Raw genomic sequence first — 25,196 nt, 5'->3', positions numbered from 1 at the left:
TCCTGAACTTTTGAACTTTAAGCTACACTCAAGGCTCATGCTACCTAATAAATTTTCCCTCTGTGGTTAGCATCTAATTGCTTAAAGAATCCCCCTTCTCTAGTTAAAATTGGTTCAGCTCTGAGATTCTTAAACTTGGGTTATCCATGAGTAACCTCCAAAGTGAGCAGAAAATCTTACTTTTTAATTTGGAAGGCTGGATCTGAGTATCATATGAATAGGAGATGAAAATCTTCCCTCCTCAATAGAGATAAAAAGAGTTCAGGAATAGATCAGTGAATCCCTGTATCTGGTAAAATATGCAATTAGGAGAATAATACAAAGATTATATGCCCTAAAGGTTTATGAACGAGGTATTACAATTTTCAGGACTGAGTATTCAGAAGTCACCTTGACATATGCTTTGTCAGGAACTCTTAACATTCCTTGTCTACCATCATCTCTTGAATTGGTCAAGTGCACTATAAGATTATCTAGTCTCTGATCAGTGCTCATATGGTTAAGTGTTAGCAATTCTACTTCCATGGTCTTCTGATCCAAGGCCACCATTCATAGTTCCTGGTGAGGAAATGGGGTGGGGAGAAGGGGAAGAAGACTATATCCATGCACAGGATATTGCTCTTCCAACTTCTCTGGTACCCACCTAGATCTGTTCCTTGAACAAGGGTAAAAGGATATAAGTGAATAAAAGCAATCATTTTATCTCTCTTTTAGAAATTATTCCAAATGAATGGATTCTTGAACAATGTAGTCTATCATCCCAAATTACCAACATATCAATTATCTTGAAACAGTCTTAATCATCAAAAATCAGTCAGGAGCAATCTAATGCTCATAATATAGTAGGTATCCAGAAAAGAAACCTAAAAAGTTCATCAAATTGGGCGAGATTATATATTATTTTCAGGACACTTTACAATCAGCATCTTCTCCATACCACTCCACATGAAAATTATGTCAATAAAAGAAAGGGGAAGTGGAAGCTGACATTTCAGGTGCAGGAAATAACATGGCAAATACTGCAAATATAAGATACCCTGAAAGTTTGTGGAAAGGAGGGTATAATGGGTAGAATTATGTATTCAGAGATAACTTTGTTGATGGTATTTATGATGGACTCATGGAGATCAATTAAAAAGCTTGATAGCTGATGGAGGGGTGACACAGGGAGGGAGTGACATGTTGCCAAACAAGATCAAAATAAGATAATGTTCAGGATTAAGTGAACTAAAGAATAGTGCTACTATACATACTTTTGTTGAAATATTAACTGATGTCAAAAAGTAGTGACCAACAAAGACAAAACTAGGACTAGCAATGAAAAAAACACACAGTTCCTGAAATGAGGGACACTTTTATTTATTATAAAAAGATTTTATGTTTCCCCAATTACATTTCAAAAAATAGAATTAGTTTTATATTTTGAATTCTAAAATTTCCTCTATCCCTTTGTTCTTCCCCTGCCCTCTTCTGAAGACTGTAGAGAGTTTGATATAGTTTTACATGTGCTATCATGTAAAATATTTAATCTAAATCATAGTAATGAAAGAAGAAACCGATAAAAAGAAAAGAACAAGAAAGAATAAATGAAGTGGAAGAAAATAGGCATCAATCTGTATTCAGAATCCATCAGTTCTTTATCTGGTTAAGGACAATATTTTCTTTCATGAGTACTTTTTACTCTGATCATTGTACTGCTGAGAACAACTGAGATCATAGTTTATCACCACACAGTGTTGCTGATATTATGTACAATGTTTAGCAGGTTCTTCTCATTTCACTTTGTATCAATTCTTATAAATCTAGATTGTTTTTCTTAAATCTGCCTGCTCATTAATTCTTATTGCACAATATTATTCCAATACATTCATATATCAGAGCTTGTTCAACCATTCCCTCAACTAATGGGCATTTCAGTTTCCAATATTTTGGAATATTGGAATTCCAATATTTCCAGTTTCCAATATTTTGCCACCACAAAAAATGGCTACTATAAATACTTTATAGGGTCTAGGCCTAGCAGTGGTTTTGTTGCATCAAAGTATATCCTTTTTGCCCATTAAGCATAGTTCTACTTTACTCTTCAGAATGATTGCAATACTTCATATAACTCAATCCACTCATTTTTTTTTACATTCTTTCTAATATTTATAAATTTACTTTGTTGTCATATTTTTCAAATTGATAGGTATAAGGTGGTATCTTAGTTGTTTTAAGTTGCATTTCTCTAATCAAAAGTAATTTAGAACACTTCTTATGGCACAGATAGCATTGGATTCTCCAAATTAAAACTTCCTATTCATGCCCTTTGATCATTTATCAATTGAAGAATGGCTTGTATTTTTTTTTCTTCAATGGTACTTATTTTTTCCAATTGCATGTAAAGATAGTTTTCAACATTGTTTTTATGAAATTTTGAGTTTCAAATTATTTTCTCCCTTTATCCTTTACCTCCTCCCTCCAAAACACAGAAATCAGTCTGATATAATTTATATGTGTACAATTATTTTAGCCATATTTCCCTAGAAGCCATGTTGTGAAAGGAAAAAAATGAGAAAGAAAATGTCAACAAAAAATATGAAAATAGTATGCTTCATTCCACATTCAATCTCCATATTTCCCTCTCCAGATGTGGATGACATTTTCCATTCCAAATCCTTTGAAATTTTCATTGTATTCTTAAAATAGCTTAAGCCTATAACAGTTGATCATCACAAAATATTGTTGTTACTGTATACAATATTGTCCTTTTTCTTCTCATTTCACGCAGCATTAGTTCACGTAGGTCTTTCCAGGATGTTCTGAAAATCAGCTTGGTAATCATTTATTATACATTCATAAACTTAATCCAAATTGCTTATATTCTTATAAATTTGATTCAGTTCTCTATATATTGAGAAATAAGGCCCTTATCAGTGCTGTAAATATTATTTCCCAGATTTCTGTTTTCCTTCTAATTTTGGTTGCATTGTTCTTGTTTACATAAAAGCTTTTTTTTTTTAATTTGACATATCAAAAATATTAATTTTGCATTTCATAATGCTCTCTGTTTGGTCATGAATTATCCTCCTTCCCCCATTCTGACAGATATACTATACTATTCCTCATCCTGCTTATTTTCTTATGGTGTCTAATATTATATTTACCTCCTTAGTTTCTTCCTTGTTTATTCTTCTGTTGGATTTAGCAATTTCTGAAAAGCAACAGTTGACATCCCAAACTAAAATAGTTTTTTTTTTCTTTTTCTATCTGTTTCTTACTGTAACTCACCAGTCTGTACACTATATCAGTTGATATACATATATTTAGAATTGATATTGCTTCATTCCTTATGGTAAATTTAACAAGAAATAGTTTTCTTTCTCATCTTTTAATTAGGTATATTTTTGCTTTTAGGTATTCTGCGATCAGGATTGGGACCCCTACCCTTTTTAAAGTCAGCTGAAAAATAATAAAATGTGCTCTTACTTTTATCCTATGTGTCTCTATGCTTTAAGTTTTTCTTGTAAACAATATATTGTAGGATTCTAATTTATTGAAATTTTTTTTTTATTTCCAAAACATATGTAAGGATAATTTTTCAACATTGACCCCTGAAAAAAATTTTATTACAATTTTCTCCCTTTTCCCCCACCCCCTCCCCTAGATGACATATAATTCAATATATGTTAAACATGGTAAAAATGTATGTTAAATCCAATATGGGCATAAATATTTATATACTTATCTTTCTACACAAAAAAAAACATATCAAAAAGTAAAAATAATAAAGAGAGAAGAAAATAAAATTCAAGAAAAACACAACAAAAAGAGTGAAATGCTTTGTTGTGATCCCCTTCAGTTTCCCCAGTCCTTTCCTTGGGTCTAGATGGCTCTCATCATCACAAGATCATTTCATTGGAACTGGCATGAATCATCTCACTGTTGAAAAGAGCCATGTTCATCAGAATTGATCATCATATAATCTTTTTGCCATATTCAATTATTTCTTGGTTATGCTCAATTCAATTAGCACTGGTTCGTGTAAGTGTCTCCAGGCTTCTCTGAAATAATCCTGCTGATCGTTTCTTATAGGATAATAGTGTTATAAAACATTCATATACCATAACTTATTCAGCCATTCTTCAACTTTTGGGCATCCACTCAGTTTCCAATTTCTAGCCACTGCAAAAAGGGCTGTCATAAACATTTTTGCACATGAGTCCCCTTGAGATAAAAGCCCAATAGAAATACTGCTGGATCAAAGGGTATGCACAGTTTGACAGCCCTTTGAGCATAGTTCCAAATTGCTCTCCCTAATGGTTGGATGCATCCACAATTCCACTAACAATGTATTAGTATCCCAGTTTTCCCAGATCACCTCCAACATCCATCATTATTTTTTCCTGTCATTTTAGACACTCTGAGAGGTGTGTAGTAGTATCTTAGAGTTGCCTTAATTTGCATTTCTCTGATCAACAGTCCTGTAGAGCACCTTTTCATATGACTAGAAATGGTTTCAATTTCTTTATTTGAAAATTGTCTGTTCATATCCTTTGACCATTTATCAATTGGAGAATGGCTTCACTTCTTATAAATTTGAGTCAATTCTCTATATATTTTAGAAATGAGGCCTTTATCAAAACACTTAAATGTAAAAAAAAAAAAAAAAAAAAAGAAGTTATTGCTTCCCTTTTAATCTTGTCTGCATTAGTTTTGTTTATTTAGTGTAATATAATAAAGATTATTTTGTGATCAACAATGATCTTCAGTTCTTCTTTGGTCACAAATTATTTCCTTTTTCATAAATCTGAGAGGTAAATTATCCTTTTTTCTTCTAATTTGGTTATAATATCACTCTTTATGTCTAAATAATTAAGCCATTTTGACCTTATCTTGATATATCGTGTTAGGTGTGGGTCAGTGCCTAGTTTCTGCCATATTAGTTTCCAATTTCCCCAGCAATTTTTGTCAAATAGTGAGTTTTTATCCCCAAAGCTGGGGTCTTTGGGTTTATCAAACACTAGGTTACTTTAGTCATTGACTATTTTGTTCTGCGTACCTAACCTATTCCACTGATTGAATAGGTTGGCTGATTGGCTACTGATTGGCTACTCTATTTTTTAACCAGTGCTAAATGGTTTTGATAACTTCTACTTTATAATATAGTTTTAGGTCCTTTACAGCTAAGCCACTTTCATTTCTTTTTTTTTTTTTTTTCATTAATTTCCTTGAAATTCTTGACTTTTTTTTTCTTACAGATGAACTTTCTTATTTTTTCTAGATCTGCAAAATAATTTCTTGGGATTTTAATTGGTATGGCACTGAAAAAGTAGATTAATTTAGATAGTATTGCCATTTTTTTTTTATTATATTCGCTTGGCCTATCCATGAGCATTTGATATTTTTCAAATTGATTAGATATGACTTTATTTGTGTGGAAAGTGTTTTATAGTTGTGATCATATAGTTCTTCACTTTACCTTGACAGATAAACTCCCAAATATTTTATATTAATAACAGTTATTTTAAATTGAATTTCTTTTTGAATCTCTTGCACAGCTAGTGTAAGGCAGTCTGAGTGTCTGAGGGCAGTTTTGAACTCCTAACTTCAGTTTCAGCACTCTATCCACTGCACCTCCTTAGCTGCCCTGCTTGTAGATATTAAGTCATTGTTTCCTTCTGTCTTTGTATCTTGAATTTCCTTGTCATCATGGTATCTCTTTATAGTCACATTTTTTTTTTCTTGCTCATTCTTCTAACTTTCTGATGTTTGCTCTTATTTTTCTGCTCACCCCTGGGCAAAGGGGAATATCTAGACCATGTTTCTGTCTTTTTATATCCTTTTTCTGTTTTCACAACTCATTTTGGGAATCTCCAATTTTCCATTGTTTCCAAGTTAATGTAAACTGGAGAGATGCATTTTTACTGCTTCTTGTCCTGAGTTCTTCATTTTTTTGACCCAGATTTATATCTGCCAAATTATATATGGTTGAGTTTTAGTAGAAGGGTGTTAAACTCAATCATCATTAATCTTTCTGTAAGTTCAAAGATATCCTTTGTTCTAATTCTCTAGCTCTTTTATTGCAGACTTAGGTAAAGAACTAAAGATTAGAAAATATTCCCCTGCTGCTCTTCTCCAGAGAGTCACAGAGCTATGTTTATAGAACCTGTTTCTTGTTCCATACACAACTGAAGTCCTGCCCATTTGCAATAATTCCTTACTTCTCTAGAACTAAGTAATGGAACTAGATAATGAAAAACATAGCTGCCAAAGGTGTCAACAATTCTGAGAGTAAGGTCGGGTATCCCCTAATATGTCTTTTAGCCCAAGTAGTTTCTGCCCCAAAACTCAGTCTCAATCTCTTTAATATCCTTGGAGTGTTAGACTACTCCCTACTGCTAGTGCTACACTGCCCTTCTCCTTGTGTCTGCAAAGGTTTCTATATATCTTTCTAAGTTGTCCTGGTTGGCTGGAAAAATGATTTATTACAACTCTTTTCTTTCTTTATTTTCTTTGTTTTTTTTTTCTTTCTTTTTTTTTTTTTTTTTTTTTGCTTTCCTGAGAATTCAATTTGGTACATTGTCTAGGTTTTTGTTTGTTTGCTTGTTTATTTTGTGTATGTGTGTACATGTGTGTTGTTATTTTATTTTATTTTTAGATAAAGGAAGTGTGGAAGTATACTTAATGAACTATGCAAAAAAAATTTCCTCTCAATCTGCCATCTTGGTTCTATTTCTGGAAAATAAAGATAAAAGTGTGCTTTGAAGAGATATCTTTTCTTTGTCATTATCCTTGATCAGGTTGCTAGTTGGTCCAGTAGGTAGAGTATTGGACTTAAACATCAGGACAAACTGAATATAAATCTTGCATCATATATTTGTCAATTGTACAACCCAGATGAAATTATTTAACTTCTATTAGACTCAGTTCCCTTATCTGTAAAATGGCAATAATAGTAGAAACTTTTTAAATCAAGTTTTCATGAGAAACAAGGGAGCTATGTGCAAAATGTTTTATAAATCTCAAAGTGCTTTATACATGCTAGTATTATTGTTATTTTGTTCTAAATAGCCATGAGGGCTAGAAGTCATTAGTATGAGAAGCTCAACTTTTGACATATCGAGTTTAAAGGGACTGGTTGAGCAGAACTGTCTAAGAAGCAGAAGGAAATATAGAACTCAATCTAGTGAGAGGAAATTTCAAAACTATCTGCATATAAGTGAAAAGTGAAGCCATAAGGTTCCATACCACACAATTTAGCATTAAATTACAGATTTTTGTATATTATTCACATTATTCCACATTTGGTGCATTATTTTCCTGAACCAGTACAGCAATTTTCTTAAAGGAAGGGACCATTTCTCACATTTCTTTATCTTCTGCAGTAGGGAGTCTTGGGCTAAAAACATAGTAAACACATAGTAAATGTGTACTGTATGATAGATTGATTATTCTTAACTCATTGCTCCTAGAGGGAAGAGGACAGTGTGTGTTTCTGTGCTCTCTAGAGTATCAAAGCTTGATGTACAAGTGAAAAAGATACAAATTCATTGTTTTACTGGATAATATACCAAGACTTTTAGTAAAAATTTAAATGAGTCTGGGAAGTAAATATGACACTTAAAACTGTAATACCATTTTATTTGGTTGTTTTTGCTATTGTTTTCAACCCAGTTTTCCCAATCTCTGTGTAAGACACACAGGATTTCATAATGTCTCATAGAAAAGAATAATAGATTTGGAGTCTGAATATCTAGTTCGAATCTTGGCTCTGCAACTTAGTCATTTGTATGACTTTAGGATATTAACTTTTGAATTTTCCACATAAAGATAAAGAGGGAAGATAAAGATCTTTATATAAGACAAAGGTATATCTTCTTTGATAAAGTTCTAAAAGCATGTATGAATAAAATCAGCAAGACCACCAAACATGGAGTCCAAAGACTTTGATCTTAGTCCTGGCTCTGCCAATTAGGAGATGTTTGACCTTTGTCAAGTTATTTAAACTAGTTTAATCTCAATTTATTCATCATTTCAAAAAAATGGAATGATGGAGGGCCTCCAGGAGTTAAAATGGACAAGTAGAGGAAAACTTAGCTGACTTTTGTCAATGTTCCCCTCTAAACAAATTTAAAATAATTCTTCAAATAGAATTCTGGAGTGAAAGGCAACAATAGATGAGGGTGAGACATTCTTCCAATCAAAGACAGCACAGAGGGTGGAAGAAGAGATCCATGATACAGAATTAGAGGCTGATACAGAATTTATGTGGCTACATCACCAGTGCGGGACTAGTTGGCAGAGACAGAAACAGCAACAATTTTGGGTGATCTCAAGCCAGAAATGGTATGAATACCTGGAAACTGGTCAGAAAGATATTTCAGAGGAACTCTGTGCTAACACTGGACATAGGCAATTCCATTACCTATGTTCATTTTTGGGTCTCACTTCAAGGACAAAGAAGAATACTTTTAATCAAGAAGGAGCAGGATTACTTCTGGATCCAAGGGAATAAGAACCCTAAAGAGCAATATTGATTCCAATCTCAAAGAATCTTGACTCCTTTTGGTTAAAATCAAAAGCACAAATTAAAACTTCTCCCTATCTCCTTGGGATCACCACAACATTCTAAAATGGTTCTGAAAACAGCAGCACAATAAAAGCTTCAAGCTTGAAGTTTCCTCAAAAAAGCATAAGAATAGAGTTCAAATTTAATACAAATTCAGTCAAGAAATAAGCTGGAAAAATACAAACAACAACAACAACAATAAAGAATATGACCTAACACATGTAAAATGTATGGGATTACCTGCCATCGGGGGGAGGGAGTGGATAATTTGGAAAAATGAATAAAAAAAAAAAAGAATATGACCACAGAAATCTAATATGCTGCAGAGAAAATCATGACACAAAATCAGAGGAAAACAATGAAGTTAAAAGAAAAAAAAGTACAAGTAAACAATTAAAGGAAAATAGTAATTGGATACAAACCCAATAGGAATTTCTAAAAAAGCTAAAAACTTACTTTTGAAAATAAAAAATAGTATAGGAAAAAAAGCTTAAAAAAGTGAGATAAGAACAGATTGGTAAAAGAGACACAAAAATTAGTGAGAATAACCATACCTTGAAAACCATAACTGGTGAAATGGAAAAAGAATTTCTGTATTTCATTGATGAACATGATTCTTTGAAAAGTAGGATTGTCCAAATGGAAAATGAAAGTACAAAAGCTCACTGAAGAAAATTATTCCTTGACCATAACAAATAGACAAATGAATTCCAAGAGATATCAAGGAATAATAAAACAAAGCCGGAGGGATTAAAAAATAGAAGAAAATATCTCATAGAAAAAATAACTTACTTGGAAAATACATCAAGAATAATTTAAGAATCTTGGACTACCTGAGAGCTATGATCAAAGAAAACTTTTACATCATATTTCAAAAAATCTTCAAGGAAAATTGCCTTAATACCCTTGAACATGAGGGTAAAATCAAAATTTAAAAGTCTATAATCTATAAACATTTATAAAGCAATTATAAGGTAACAAGCATTGTGTTAATACTATACTATATGTCACAGGGAGCACTTTGGAAAATAAAGCATTTGGTATACTGATTTCATACAATATGGATTATTCTGAAATTGAATTTTAGGTATCAAATAATCTTATCCTGTCATTTGCAGATGATGAAATGAGAGTTAAAGAGATTAATTTTCCTTATCAACTTCCAAAAAGAATAAGTATAAGTTCATGGATTTGAAGTCTCACACTGACTCCAAATTCAATGTTTTTTTTGCTCCTATACTACTCTACGAATCCCTGATGTTCCAAGAGCAAATGTTAACTAGCTAGATTCTGCTCCAGTACAACATCAGGCTCGTGCATTAAGAGCCCTTTAAAAGTGTCTCTGGTTAGTTATGAACAGGTTTTCTATTTATCCAACTTCACTTTCAAAGTACTCAAATAATTGAAAGTCAACATGATTTTCATGAGCCTCTGGCATTCCTAATTGCCCATTCAATTGTGCTTCCTCACTATGAAATGCCATCTGGTCAGATCCACTGAGATGTATTTACTCTTTCTACATATAATTCCTTACCATAATAAGTCAATGCAGTGTATACATGTCTACATGTTTATGTATATGTGTGTATATTTATGCTGGGGAGGAATGTTACAGAATTTTGTTGGGTTTGAATTTGTTCTTAAATACTTTATTTTATAGTATCTTTTTATAGTATTTTTGTTCTTTATCTTTTGGTATGAAAATTAAATATTTTCCAAATCTAAATCCTAATTGAAATAAAATTGTCTTAACTGGTTATCTCCAAGCCTGGAAAGGTCCCCTATTTCTACACTGATTATAATTTTGAGAAAGTCCTTTGTAATGAGCCCAAATCTCTCTGCCAGTAACTTCCCAGAATTGTGTGTTGTTCTACTTTTTGGTCCCTTAGTGGTATTTTTATGTGCTTTTAAAAAAATTAATTTGAGATGAAATGAATTTTTTTTTACTCTTACCTGATATCCATTATTATCTTCAGTGCTTGCATGGATACTGAGGATATTGTTAACCCCATTTGTAAAAATCAATTATTATCTATAGACTAAGATCCCAAATTAAATAAGCAGATACAATAGAAGAAAGAACAAAATAATCCAAAGAGAAATTATTTTGAAAACTACTCCTCCCCCCTCAAATTTAATTCAGTCTGGGTAAACTCAGAAGTTTAGGCACATTATACATATGAAATGACTATAAAGGTTGTTGGAAGTCAGATTATGATGGCTTTAAATGACAATTAGACTATTAAATATTCTTTTTTACTATGATAACTTAAATGTTCAAATTATAGATACAGCTAAATAAATCAGAGTAATTAAAAAATTATTTGCCCAGAGAAACAGTAGAACTTCCCCTTTTAGCTCACCCCCTTCTCTAAGAATTATATTACTTATTAGAATGAATAGATTAGAATAATTTAGTTTCTTCCAGATCCTGCAAAGAGTTAGCTCATATGACCTTTAGACTTTTTACACTTCTTGGGATTCTGTAGATAGACTATTAATCATAACATTCAGAAGATTCTGGGTCAATATTATTCAAATCTTATTTTAAAAAATCATACATTTTATCACATCATGAATTTGTAGAATCAAAGTCTCATTTAAGTTTTCTTTAGTTCCTCCCTTTTCTTACTCTGTTCCACTCCCCACCAACAATTCTCACTCTGTTCTTTATTTGACATACAAAAAGGACATTGGCCTTGTTTTTAGAACTATGAGTCATGAGCTAAGAATCAAGGCTCCCTAAATCTTCTTTCTTGTCTCCATCATTGATATTTGACATTGAGTTCAGCCTTTTGCTTCATAGGCTCCCTCTCTATGAAAAGAGCACAGGCTTGTCTGTATGATCCTTTTAAGGTCCTGGTATGAAAGGTGCTGGAAATGACTGCAGTGGGATGCCCTTTGATGTGGAAGTGCTGCCTAGCAGGTTATTTTTGTAGAACAGAAAGAGAAGAGGCTTGACAAATCTATACCTAAAATAGGAATCTTTTGAGATTCATATAAATGGAGCAGTTTAATCAAGCTCTGAAGTGACAACATGCCCAGAATAATTCTATAGGCTCCTTTCTCCCTCCACCCAACTTGGTTAAATGGTAGGCATCTGATAATACTTCTAATTCTTCAGCTGCCTTATAACCAAGGCCTTCTTTATATAAGCTTTAATTTGTCATCTTTGAAGAGAAGGTATATCAATAATCATAAACTCTAATTTTTCCTTTCTTGGTGATAACTTTCTCCTCTTTCCTAGAGATCTCCTGTTTATTTCTAGCTCTTCTTCATTATCCCTAATAGGTTACTATTCAGTTATGCCCCTCTTTATTGTAGTAGCTAGGACCTCCTTTATGTGAACCCAGGAAAGTCACAGATAAATTCCTTCCTGTATCTAAATAACACTGTCCAGGAACTCTTATTTCCATCAAAACCTCACTAGACCAAGGACCTTTGACCACTTTTGGTGTCATGAACCCCTATGCATAAGTTCAATGAAACTTATGAATCACTTCTAAAATTTTGTTTAAATGAATAAATAAAAATAGTATTACAAGGGAATCAAAATATATTGAAATATACTTATCAAAATCTATGGGGAAATGTTCGTGGAATCCAGATTGAGAAGTTTTAATTAAAACAAGCTGGAATAAAGCATAATTTCAAAGTAAAATAAAAGTTATCAAAACAGAATAAGGTAAGTCCAAGGCAGTAAATTGAATAATGCATTCTCAGCACCCATTCTACTAATAAATCAATGCAGCATGTCTTCTGGGAGCCAAGAAGTCTCATTTCCTAATTAACTCTCCTTTCTTCCCAATACACTAAGAGGAAATGTCTCAGTCACTTCCTAGAAATGACGAGGGAACTTATGTGAGATCTAGACTTCTTATTGTTACAAATGATCATAACAACTTTGAATTTTCTATTCTATGGATGCTTTTTTATGATACCACTGTTCTGAGCACCTCAAAATTTTATCCTTTCTGCTTAGTCTTCCATCTCTGATCACATTTCTCTTCTGGTATCATGGCTGACTTCCTCTAAAACCTTCTATATGAAGAAATCCTGAATCTAATATCTTTTCCAGTAAAATAATTGTTGTTGATTATTAGAAATTAGGGAACAAATTTGCTCTTGTATTCCCCCTCAAGAAGAATAAAGTGATCCTACAAGAGAAGTGGGTTTAATAAGAACTGGATTCAAGTCCTTTCTACGGCACAAATTAGTCATGTGACCATTTGTAACTCATTTAACTTCTCAGTGCTTCCAAACAACTTTTAAAATGACGTTGCATGAGTAGCTGATCTGCATTGATGAAAGGATTATCTACACAAGTTCAAACTGAGTAAAACATGTTCCTCAAAGGCAATTAAGATAGGGATGAATGTATTAAAAAAAACTCAGTAAATGCTAGCTGATTGATTTCATGAACAATAGGCCACTTTGAGAAATAATGGAGTCTTTTTCATGAGAGGACTTCAGACAAAAACATAATGTCCATTTGGGAAGGAGATTTTTGGGTGATATTGTTTTATTAGATGTTCACAAAAAGCCTTTCCAACTCTAAAATTTTATAATTCTATATTGAAGCCTATATATTTTATCTTATCATATAAGTCTTTAACCTTTTTAAACTTCTCTTTCAATATTGGAACCTATCTGAAGTACGTAATTTCAGAATAACATTCTATCCTTCGATATTTTTTGTTCCACATTCCAATAGTTGTCTATCTATTTTGATTCCTTGTTCATTATGGCATTATAAATAATTTCCCCTAAACATTGCAGTGTGACAGACAGTTTAAAATAGATTTATGGCAATCAATTAACCTTAATATATTGGTCAGTGAGGAGTTGTTTACTCCAAACATGTGAAGATTTCCCCTGCTGTAATGGCAGATGAGAATAATTTGTCCTAAGAGTCTTGATCTTAAACAAGTATTGTGAAGTGCTTAGAGTTTGGTTAGATCTTGGTTAGATCATAAAGGAAGCCAAAGTCACCCATTTATTCCAAGGTAATGGCAGTCATCTTGACTTTTGTCTTGATGACCTTTGATGACTCTGGGAAAGAGAGACAAATGATCTCATGCAATTCTGCTTCACTTAGATCCAATTTATGAGTAAACTAAAAGGCATCAGCCTTACTATTTTATCATTTTACCTACCTCAAAGTACCATGGAAGAGGAAGATGACAAAGGAGCATGAACAAATATACTAGGAGCTGTAGTCACAATGGCCATAGGGTCATCTTATTACTGGACTAAAACAGCAGTGGGATTCAGCAGACCTTTGGGTATCATTAAAGGTTACACTATCCCCTTTCTTGTTCAAGGAAGGGGCTAGAAAAGACAGCTTAAAAACTGTGTGCTTTACCCCATGTTAGCCTGCTTGTTGCACCAGTTGAGCTGCATCCTATAGTTGAAACACACATTAAAAAATGTACAAAATCTTTTTTCAAAGATGATTCTATTATCTATTAGTACATGAAATGTGTGTACACTTATTGACACTGTAAAATCCATTAGACTTCAAAGACAAAGAGCTCTTATTGTAAGAGAACTTAGCATCCAAATAGGATTCCTGAATGAAACAAGGCTGGCAAATGAAGACTAGCTTACTGAAGTCATAGCTATATACACATTTTTCTGGAGTAATTCCACTGCTGGAGAGTGCCAGGGAGCTAGTGTAGGCTTCTCAATCAAAAGTAATCTATTCGATAAGCTTGTGTGCCTCCCAAAATTAGTTAATGACATGCTCATAACATTGCAATTGTCCTTGCAGGAAATAGCCATGCCATTATCATCAGGGCATATGCTCCCATCACAACAAATCCTGATGAGAAGAAAAAAAGATTGTAAAAACCTAGAGGTAATTTATCATCAATCACCAAAAGAAGCCAAGGTTGTAATTCCAGGTGACTATAATGCCAGAATAGGTACAGACTATCAGACATGAAAACAAGTCCTTGAGAGGAACAGTCAGAAACAGTATCTTCAATAGTCACTTACCACTGAAGACTTGTGTTTCTCATGACCTTCTCATCACCAACACTGCCTTCCATTTTTTTAGAAAGAATAAAATTGAGTGAATATATCCTCATAGCAAACATTTCGTTTAATATATTGTCATTGTAAGAAGATAACAGACAGGATATAAAAGTGACAAAGGCAACATGCAGTACAGAATAGTGGACATTCAACAAAAGTGGCAGCCCTAAGACAAAATGACTATCAGAAGACTTAATGTCAACACATTAGAGCATTGTTGTGCATGATAAATTTGCTACTAACCTGGAGTGAAAGCTGAACTAACTCACTTTGGCAACAATGGAAAAAGTGGGGAGCTTTCAGAGGTCTGGTATACACCACATGATTGGTTTGATAAAATTGATGGGAAAATTCACAAGCTATTAAACAAGATCTCCACAGAGTTTAACAACAGAATAATTTGTCTATCTCTAAGAAGTCAGTATTTCACTTCATCAAAAGTAAAGTGTAATTTTTTAGAGAGATATAAGATTCTTGGCTCATTAGGAAAACAGAGCATATTCAGTTTTAAGCTGGTAGTAACACTCCAAATCATGTTTATGATGCCTAGAAAGCTATTGCTGGGCCAAAGATCTATGGTACATTTCAACTTCTCTGTGCTGATGGAGGAACATCAATAGTGATAAGGCTATGATCATGGAGAGATGGCCTGAACACATCTAGAGTGTTCACACAGACAGTCATATGTTAATGCTGAAACTATTGATTATATACCTCTCTAGTTAAACTTCCAACTGAAGAAGAGATTTGAAATGTCATTAGGAAGCACTTCTGGGGACAGAGCCAAGATGGTGGCAAGGACACACATTTCTTTCTTATCTTCTCCTACAACCCTCGGACTAATTAGCAAATCAGGTCTCTAAATTACTTCCAGATTGGAAGAATCTACAAATATTGGGAGTGCAACAAATTACTAGCAGAAGATAATTTTGAAGATAGCCAGAAAATTCTTTTTCAATCAGCAACAGAGGAAGGTGGGCCAAGCACAATCAGGCAGAGAACAGACACCAGTAAAGACAGAACAGGGCTAGGGCTGGGTTGACTCCCAGGGGCAGTGCAGACTCCCTGTGGTGGAAAATCTGTGGGGAAAAAATGCACAGCAGTGTTGGCTACTCTGCCCTGGCTATAAGCCACTAGATCAGCAGAGAAGTTATAAAACATGCAACACAAATGCAAAATGTAAATAGTGATGCTACAATCTCACAGGACCTGACCACGCCCACCTAGCACAAGGAGTGAGTCAGCACAGGCTCAATGCAGCTACTGCTGCTTGTAGAAGAAGGTTGGAGAAGCTCCTCTACCCCAGAAGTAGACATTAACTTTTTTTTTTTTAATGAGTAAAAAAACAAAGAGAACTCTGACCATAGAGAGTTTTTATAGTGAAAGAGAATAGATTTCAAACCCTGAGATGACCAAAAGCAGATCATCTCCAGATGAAGCCACAAAAGGTGATATAACCTTGTCTCCATCACACAAGGCTCTCCTAGAAGAAATTAAAAAGGATCTTAAAAGAGAGCTAGAAGAGAAATGGGGAAAGGAAATCAAAACTTTGCAGAAGAGGAAAAGGAAAAGGCATATAACTCATTAAAAGATAGATTTGATAAAATGGAAAAAGAAAATAACTCCTTAAAAACCAGAATTTGTGAAAAAAAGAAAGAAAAAGAAAATAACTCCTTAAAAACCAGAATTTGTGAAAAAAAAAAAGAAAAAGAAAATAACTCCTTAAAAACCAGAATTTGTGAAATGGAAAAAAAATAATTCCCTATAACAGTATTTGTGAAATAGAAAAAAATTCCATAGAACAAAACAACTCATTTAAAAATTCAATTGGACAAATTTAAAAAAAAAGTAAAAATAAATAAAAATAAAAATAAACAAATAAATAAATAAATAAATGAAGAAAATAATTTATTAAAATTCAGAACTGAACAAGTGGAAATGAATGACTCAATAAGACAAAAATAATTAGTCAAGCAAAGCCAAAAATGAAGAAAAATAGAAAAAAATGAAAAATGTCTATTTGGGAAAAAGCAAACATGAAAAATAGATCAAGGAAAGACAATCTAAGGATTATTGGACTCTCTGAAAACCATGATGAAAAAAAGAGCCTTGATGTTATTTTTCAGGAAATCCTCAAAGAGGACTGCCCAGATGTCATAGAATCAGAAGGTAAAATAGCCATTGAAGAATTCACCGAATAGCTCCTGAAAAAGAACCAAAAATTAAAGCCACAAGGAATATTGTGGCTAAATTTCAGAACTCTCAGACCAAGAAAAAATATTACAGGCACCCAGAAATAAACAATTCAAATGCTGAGGACCCACAATAAAGATTATCCAGGACCCAGCAGCTTCTACTTTAAAGGATCAAAAGACCTGGAATCTGATATTACAAAAGGCAAAGGAACTTGGAATGCAGCCAAGAATAAATTATCCTTCTAAATTGAGCACTTTCTTTCAGGGAAGAAGATGGACATTCAATGAAACAAGTGAATTCCTATTTCTGATGAAAAGACCAGAGCTACAAAAAATAATAACCTCCAAATATAGAATTCAAGAGAAACATAAAAAGGAAAAAAAGAAAAGAACTCTTGAGAAATGTATTTCTGGGTATACACAGAGAATGCATGTATAATCTGATTTTATTGTTATAACATAAAGAAACTAGAGGACGAAAGGGAATTATACTGGGAAAAAAGGGGAAAGTAGAGATAAAATGAGGCAAAATAAACCTATTGTAATTGAGGGGAAGAAGGGAGTGTAATGAGCATTGTGTGAATCTTACTCTCATCAGATTTGGCTCAACGAAAGAATATTAAACATATTTGGTTTCACCAAGAAACTTCTCTCACCTTATAAAAAAATGAGAGGCAAAAGGGGGAAAGAGAAGGGATAGGCTAAATACAGGGGAAAACAGAAATAGTAGGTGAAAGATAAAAAAATGGGGAAGGACTCTAAAAAAGGACAACTGTTTGAGGCAAGTAGTGCTCATAAGTAAAATACTGGAAAGAAGGGAAAGGAGAAAAGAAAAGAGAAAAGTATGATTTGGGGTTAATAAAATGGCAGAAAATACACCATTAGTAGTTTTAACCATTAATGTGAATGGGGTGAACTCTCCCATAAAATGTAAATGTAATAGCTGACTGGATTAAAAGCCAGAATCCTACCATATGTTGTTTACAAGAAACACATTTATAACACAGCAATAAATATAAAGGTAAAAGACTGAAGCAGAATCTATTATGCTTCAGGTGAAGTAAAAAAGCAGGAAAAGTCATCCTGATTTCAGATCAAACAAAAGCAAAAACTGATCTCATTAAAAGAAGGAAAGAAGGAAAGTATATCTTGCTAAAGGATACCAAAGATAATGAAGCAATATCAATATTAAACAGATATGCACCAAATAGTGTAGCATCTAAATTCCTAAAGGAGAAGTTAAGAGAGTTGTAAGAAGAAATAGACAGCAAAACTACAATAGTGGGGGATCTCAACCTTGCTTTCTCAGAACTAGATAAATTACACCACAAAATAAATAAGAAAAAAGTTAAAAGAGATCAATAGAATACTAGAAAAATTAGGTATGATAGATCTTTGGAGAAAATTAAATGGAGACATAAAAAAGTATACTTCCTTCTCAGCAATTCATGGAACCTATACAAAAATTGACCATATAGTAGGGCATAAAGACCAGAAAAACAAATTCCTGTAAGGCAGAAATAGTAAGCACATTTTTTCCCCCAGATCATAATGCAATAAAAATTACTTTCATTAAAAAGCCAAGGGAAAATAGATCAAAAAGTAATTGGAAACTAAATAATCTCATCCTAAAGAATGAATGGGTGAAATAGCAAATCATAAACACAATCAGTAATTTCATCCAAGAGAATGACAATAATGAGACAACATACCAAAATTTTTGGGATGTAGTCAAAGTGGTAATAAGGGAAATTTTTATATTTTTAGATGCTTAGTGGCATAAAATCGAGAAAGAAAAGATCAGTGAATTGAGCTTGCAACTTTAAAAGCTAGAAAAAGAACAAATTAAAAAACCCCAGTCAAATACCACACTTGAAATTTTAAAAATAAAAAGACAGATTAATAAGGTTGAAAGAAAAAAACAAAACAAAACAAAAAAACAACTATGGGACTAATAAATAAAGAGTTAGTTTTGTGAAAAACCAACAAAACAAACAAATCTTTAGCTGATTTAATTAGAAAAAGAAAAGAAGAAAATCAAGTTGTTATTCTCAAAAATGAAAAGGGAGAAATTTCCACCAATGAAGAAGCAATTAGAACAATAATTAGGAGTTATTTTGCCCAACTTTATGCCAATGAATTTGATAACCTAAGCAAAATGGTGAAATAGCTACAAAAATATAGATTGCTCAGATTAATAAGGAAATAAGAAGAGGAAATAAATTATTTAAATAGTCTCATTTTAGAAAAACAAATAGAACAAGGTATTAATCAACTGACTAAGAAAAAATCCCCAAGACCAGATGGATTTACATGTGAATTCTACCAAACATTTAAAGATTATAATGACCATTATAAGTATCCAAATTAAAAACAAAACAAAAACATGAAAGAAGATACTATCTGCAACTAAAGAAAGAACTGATAAATGGAAATGTATTTAGAGTGGCTTTATATATTTATATATACACACACAGACATATATATATACGTATATATTTTATATATATATACACATACATATATACATACACCTATACATATATGTACAAACCAAATAGAAACAATTTGTACAAAAGCATTTATAGTAACTAAATTTTTATAGTGGAAAATAATTGAAAACTGGGAATATTTGTCATTTAAGATATGGCTGAACAAATCATGATTTGTGAATGTGATGGTATATTATTGTATTGTATGGAGTAATATGAAAAATGGTGTCTGGAAAACTTGGAAAATATATATGTACTGATACAAAGTTAATAGAATAGTATCAGGAGAATTATTTTCACAGTAACAGTAATATTATGAGGCTAATCAATTAGAAATTACTTAATAACTCAGTACAATGATCTACCACAATTCCAAAAAACTCAAGTGTTTCCCACTTCCTAATAAGGAACTCAGAGCAGTGATCAGAGTGGACTCAGAGTGAAGATTATTAACACTTTGTCCTTTATTTTTCTTCCAATTCCCCTTCCTCTCAAACATGTCTTATGCAGAAATATGTTTATATGACAATACATATATTAGACTTTTTGTTTCTTTTCTTCTCAATAGACCAGTGAAGTTGTAGAGAGAGGGAGAAAATGTGAAACCAAAACCATTTCTAAATGAAAGAAAGAGTAATAAAATTGAAAGTAAAAAAATAAACTAATAAATAAAACTAGGTACTAGCTTTGTGGAAAAAAAAAAAACAATACAGTAGATAAACCATTGATTAATTTCATTTAAAAAAGAAAAAAGCATTACATTTTCATTTCTCTTCCTTTGCTATTTCTCATACATTAATACAGAAATAGATCTTGCATTTTATTGGATAGTGAGGTAGCACAGTGGATAGAATGCCATGCCTGGAGTCAGGAAGCTTTATCTTTCTGAGTTTAAATATATCTTTGGATATTTATTAGCTGTGTGACCCTAGGAAAGTCACTTAACTTTTTTTGCTTCAATTTTCTCTTCTATAAAATGGACCAGAAACGCAAATGGCAAACTACTCCACTACTTTGAAAAAAAAATCCTAAATGGGATGATGAAGAGTCAAATTTAACTGAAATGGCTGCAACCTTTGATTTTTAGGACTTTCACTTTGATGTTTAATTGGATATTTTAAATTTTCTCTTTTTTCTAATTTTTTAGCTCTTTGTCCATTATATAAATCTGTTCTTTCTTTTGTTGATGTATTCTTTTAGAGATGTAAATTGTCTACTAAATTCAGTTTGGTGACACTTCACAAGTTTTAGTATGTTTTCTCCTAATTATTTTTAATGAAATAATTGTATTGGTGATTTATTTTTGACCCATTCACTCTTTAGAATTAATTTTCAATTAATTTTTATTCTCTGCTTGCATTACCTTTTATTGAATATAATTTTATTTGGATATATTTCAATATAGTCTGAAAAGTGTTCATTTAATATTTTTGCTTTTCTGAATTTGGTTGTGAAGATTTTATGCCCTAATACAGGTTCACTGTTTATGAAGGTACCATAGACATCTGAGAAAACATTATATGTTTTATCCATATTTCATTTTTTTTTCTCCAGAAGTCCATTTTATTTAAATTTTATGAATTTATTTCTATCCCTTTAACTTCTTTTTTTATTTATCTTATGCTTAGGTTTGTCTAGATGTCTAAGGGGAATGTTGAGGTTCTTGTCTAGAGAGTAGTTTTATTTTTTATTTCCTCCTGGAATTCATTTAACTATTTTTACAAGAATTTGCATGCTATGTCACTTGTTATTGATTTTTGACATTACTTCATTGTCAATGATGTCTTTTAATAAGATATAGTTTCCCTGCTTATCTTTTTAAATTAAGCCTATTTTGGGTTTTGCTTTGTATTAGATAATCATTGCTCTTTCTGCTTTTGCTCTTTCAGTTGAACCATAATAAATTTTATCCCAACCTCCTTCTTTAACTGTCTATAAGCCTCTCTATTTCAAGTGTTATTCATATAAACAACTTACTATTAAATTATGGTTTCTAATCCATTTTGCTACTTGCTGCTGATTTATGGGTAAGTTCATCCCATTCCCATTCACACTTTTTATTACTACCTTTGCTTCCATCCCATTTAAATCTGTATATACTCTCTCTTTTTATCGGTAAAGTAAGTTTTACTTCTGACTGTTGTCTTCCTTTATCTGCTACCCCTTTTTTCATCCTTTCTTATGCCATTGCCCTTCTATTTCTCTGTTGGGTAAGATAGATTTTTATATCCAACTGAATATTCTTCCCCATTTGAATCAATTCAGATGAGAGTGAGATTCAAGTGTTGCTCCCACCATTTTCCATATCACTGTAAAAGTTCTTTCTTGTGACCAGTGATACGTGCCTCCTTGCTGTTTTCATCTGTAGGCATTTTTTTCTGGGTTTCCCCATGCCTGGGATTTTTTTTTTCTTCCTCATCTTTATCTCCTGGCTTTTCTAGCTTTCTTCAAATATCAGGTAAAACCCCACTTTCTACACCAACCTTTCCCTTCTATTTATTTCTAGGGCCTTTTCTCTTTTAATTATTTCCTACTTATCCTTTATATGAATTGTTTGTGCATATTTCTTTTCTTATTATCTTATTTATTTTATGCTTAGATTTATCTAAATCTGAGAGGGGAAAGTTAAGGTCCTCCACTAGTAAAGTTTTATTTTCTATTAGATTGTGAACTTCTTGAAGGTCAGAAGCTGACTGTGGCTTTGCTTTTTTGTCTTCTGCATTTAGCACAGTGCCTCGCATAAAAAAGATGGTTAATAAATGCTTATTAACTGACTGAAATCATCTCTATAAATGCTAACTATTATTACTTCAATATTCAGGATCATCTTTCTTAGTTGTTCCCACACTAAATTTTCTTTAAATTTATTTTTGGCTTTCTACTACTACTTATGAGATGATATTGTTCCTAATTTTTTATTATCCTTTTCTCTAAAATTTTACATACAGGTTTTATGATTCAGAGATTTGTAGTTTGAAAAATATCTGGAGATCACCTCATCTAACCCTCTAATTACATAGATAATGAAATAATGTTTCAGTGGTTTTTCTTTGATTACAGAGGTGGCAAGTAAGAGATCCAAGATTTGAACTAGGGCCTTCTACTGTCAAATTCAGCAATTTTTACACTATTTCAGAGTGTGATGCTATTTGGAAATAATAACCAGTTCTCAAATCATTATCATGCATTTCAGTTTCATTACTTACAAAGTTAAAATCATGTCACTGGATTTATACATCTTTTTATTTTCTTCCTTCTTTATTATAGACTAATTCCCCTTTTGATCTCATTTAAGTTCAGTCTCATTAATTTGTAATTTCTGAAAGAAAAAAATCAAGAAGTCACAATACAAGATCCCATGTAAAATGAAAAATAAGGCTGAGGGTGACATTTATTTTATTCACCTCAGAGTCAGGGAAAATGGCTCTGTCCTATACCACATGGATAAGATTGATGAAGGAGCAATGTGGTCAGTACAGGAAGCAAAGAAAATGAGAACCTTAAAAAACAAGCACTTTTCTTTAAACTCATTATATTGGAATATTTAAAACTGAATTTTCCTGTTGATTCTATTTCAACCAGATTTTTTTCCATCTATTCCTATCTTTAGATTCACACTACTACCAAACGTGTATAGTCCACCTCTCTGGAGTATTACAATAGCTTTCTAACATATCTTCCTAAGTCCACTGTCTGCATCATCCATCATTTCTAGTATTTATAAGGATGAATTTTCTTATGTAGGAGACGAGCACAGAGATAGAATAGATATAAACCATTTTCTGGAGGATGGTATTTCTTCCCATCATTCCTTAAGTTCAAAGTTGATTTCAAATGTTGACTGGGAAGCAGAATATCCAGTTCCCACTTTGAAGAGAAGAGATTTGCAAGTAGGTGAATAAAAAATTGACAGAAAAAGCTAAGCAAATAGGGATTAGCTGAGTATATCAATGATCAGAGGTGAGACCAAATCATGACAATTTCTATATTCATGGTAGACTCATAAAATCATTCATTTAGATGGCAACATAATGCTGTTATCACAAAAATCATATGCAGTTATCTTAGAATCATAAAATCACAGAATTAGTGCTAGGAGTTGACTTCATTTCACAAGTCAGGAAACTGAATCCAAAGAAGAAGTGACTTGCCAAAATCATATAGTAATAAGAACCAATATGTGGAAGTTGAAGAATAAAGGGATAAACATATTCATATTTTTATGGATATAAACATTGCACTAATAACAAAATAATTCACTTTATACTCACAAAAACTGTGCTAGGTAGATGTTATTTTATCTCTATTTTATAGCAAAGTAAACTGAGGTAGATAGAAGTTAAATTACTTGCTGTTGGTTGCACAACCAGTAACTGGGGCTAGATTTGAAGGTACAGAATATTATCCACTCTTATCTACTGAAGTCACCTAGTTTCCCCTGGTTGAAAGTTATTCATTATATCTAGTTAAACTATACTGTTAGAAATACTGAACAATACCTTCTAATACCTGAAAATGCTCACATAGAGGCTAGAGATGGGATTCTGGTGTGTGGAAAAGATATTCAATTTGGTTTTGTTGGTTACAGAAGCTAGAACTGAGAGAAATGAATAGACATAGAATAACCAATTTCTACACAACGTAAGATAAAGCTTTCTAAGAATTTAAGCAGCACATAAAGGTACCAGGCCAAACTCAGAGTTATCCAATATTAGAAGTTTTCAAACAATTGCAATCTTACCAAAACACTGTACTCATGATTTATTTAGGAACAGTTTAGATGAGATTACTTTTTTGGTTGCTTTAAATTCCAAGATTCTATGATCCCAAGGTTGCTTGAATTTCTAAGTTTCTATTTTACATAAACTTAGAGAAGCAGGGGAGGAAGCAATTCTGAGTCATAACATTCAAAGTGGGGATTCTAAATCATAACATTTTGTGAATACAATGGCAAAAATTGTAACTGATAGGAAATGCTTTGTCAATCAACTTTATAGTTGGTTGTACCCCGCATACCTGGAAGTCTCTCCAACCTCATCTATGCTTTCTAGGTTTTCAGGGTTCCTTCAAGTGTCATGTAAAGTTTTATTATCTCTAAAAAGGCTTTCCTAGTACTCTTTAATACTAGACTCCCCTATGTTTTAATAATCTCTAATTCTATTTATGTGTGAATATATATTACATGTATATATACATATACACACATATATATGTGCATATGTATGTGTATATGTGCGTGTGTGTGTATATATATGTGTGTATACATATGTGTGTGTATATATATGTGTGTGTGTATATATATGTGTGTGTGTGTATATATGTGTGTGTGGGTATATATATATAATTTATACATAGTTATTTGCTTCCCTCTCTTTGTTAGCTTGTGACTTCCTTGAGATGAAGGCCTTATTTTGTACTTCTTTGTGTCCCTAGCATTTACCACAATGCTTATTTTATGAATGCTACTTGAATGACTGAAGTGCAAATTTCTGTTGATGAAAATGCTTATCACTATTTAGGCAAAATACATATTTTTTAAATTCAAGCACAAATGTACGGTCTTAAATAGAATTTGCAAATATTTAAATCTGTAAAATCTGAACATGATGAATTATGAGACCTTTTGTAGCATTTTTAGGCCTTTTAAAATGGTCTTATATCCTTTAGTTCATTGGACTTCCAACAATTCTGTGAGGTGGATAGGGAAGGTATTATTATCTCCCTTTTAAAGAAAATGAAATAGAGGCAAAGAGAACTTAAATTATTTTTGAAAACCACATGTTGGTTCCTGATGTATCCAGTAGCAGAAGCTTAATATTTTATTTTCATAATATATACTTTTAATGCATATGTGTTGAATTGGACTCAATGGAAACAATTTTACTTTGTGGACTCCTTGTCCATTTTTATTTCCAGTAA

Source organism: Sminthopsis crassicaudata, chromosome 3 (genome assembly GCF_048593235.1).
Source record: "Sminthopsis crassicaudata isolate SCR6 chromosome 3, ASM4859323v1, whole genome shotgun sequence".
Classification (NCBI taxonomy): domain Eukaryota; kingdom Metazoa; phylum Chordata; class Mammalia; order Dasyuromorphia; family Dasyuridae; genus Sminthopsis; species Sminthopsis crassicaudata.
The sequence above is the reverse complement of the archived record's forward strand: the minus strand, read 5'-3'. Positions refer to the sequence as shown.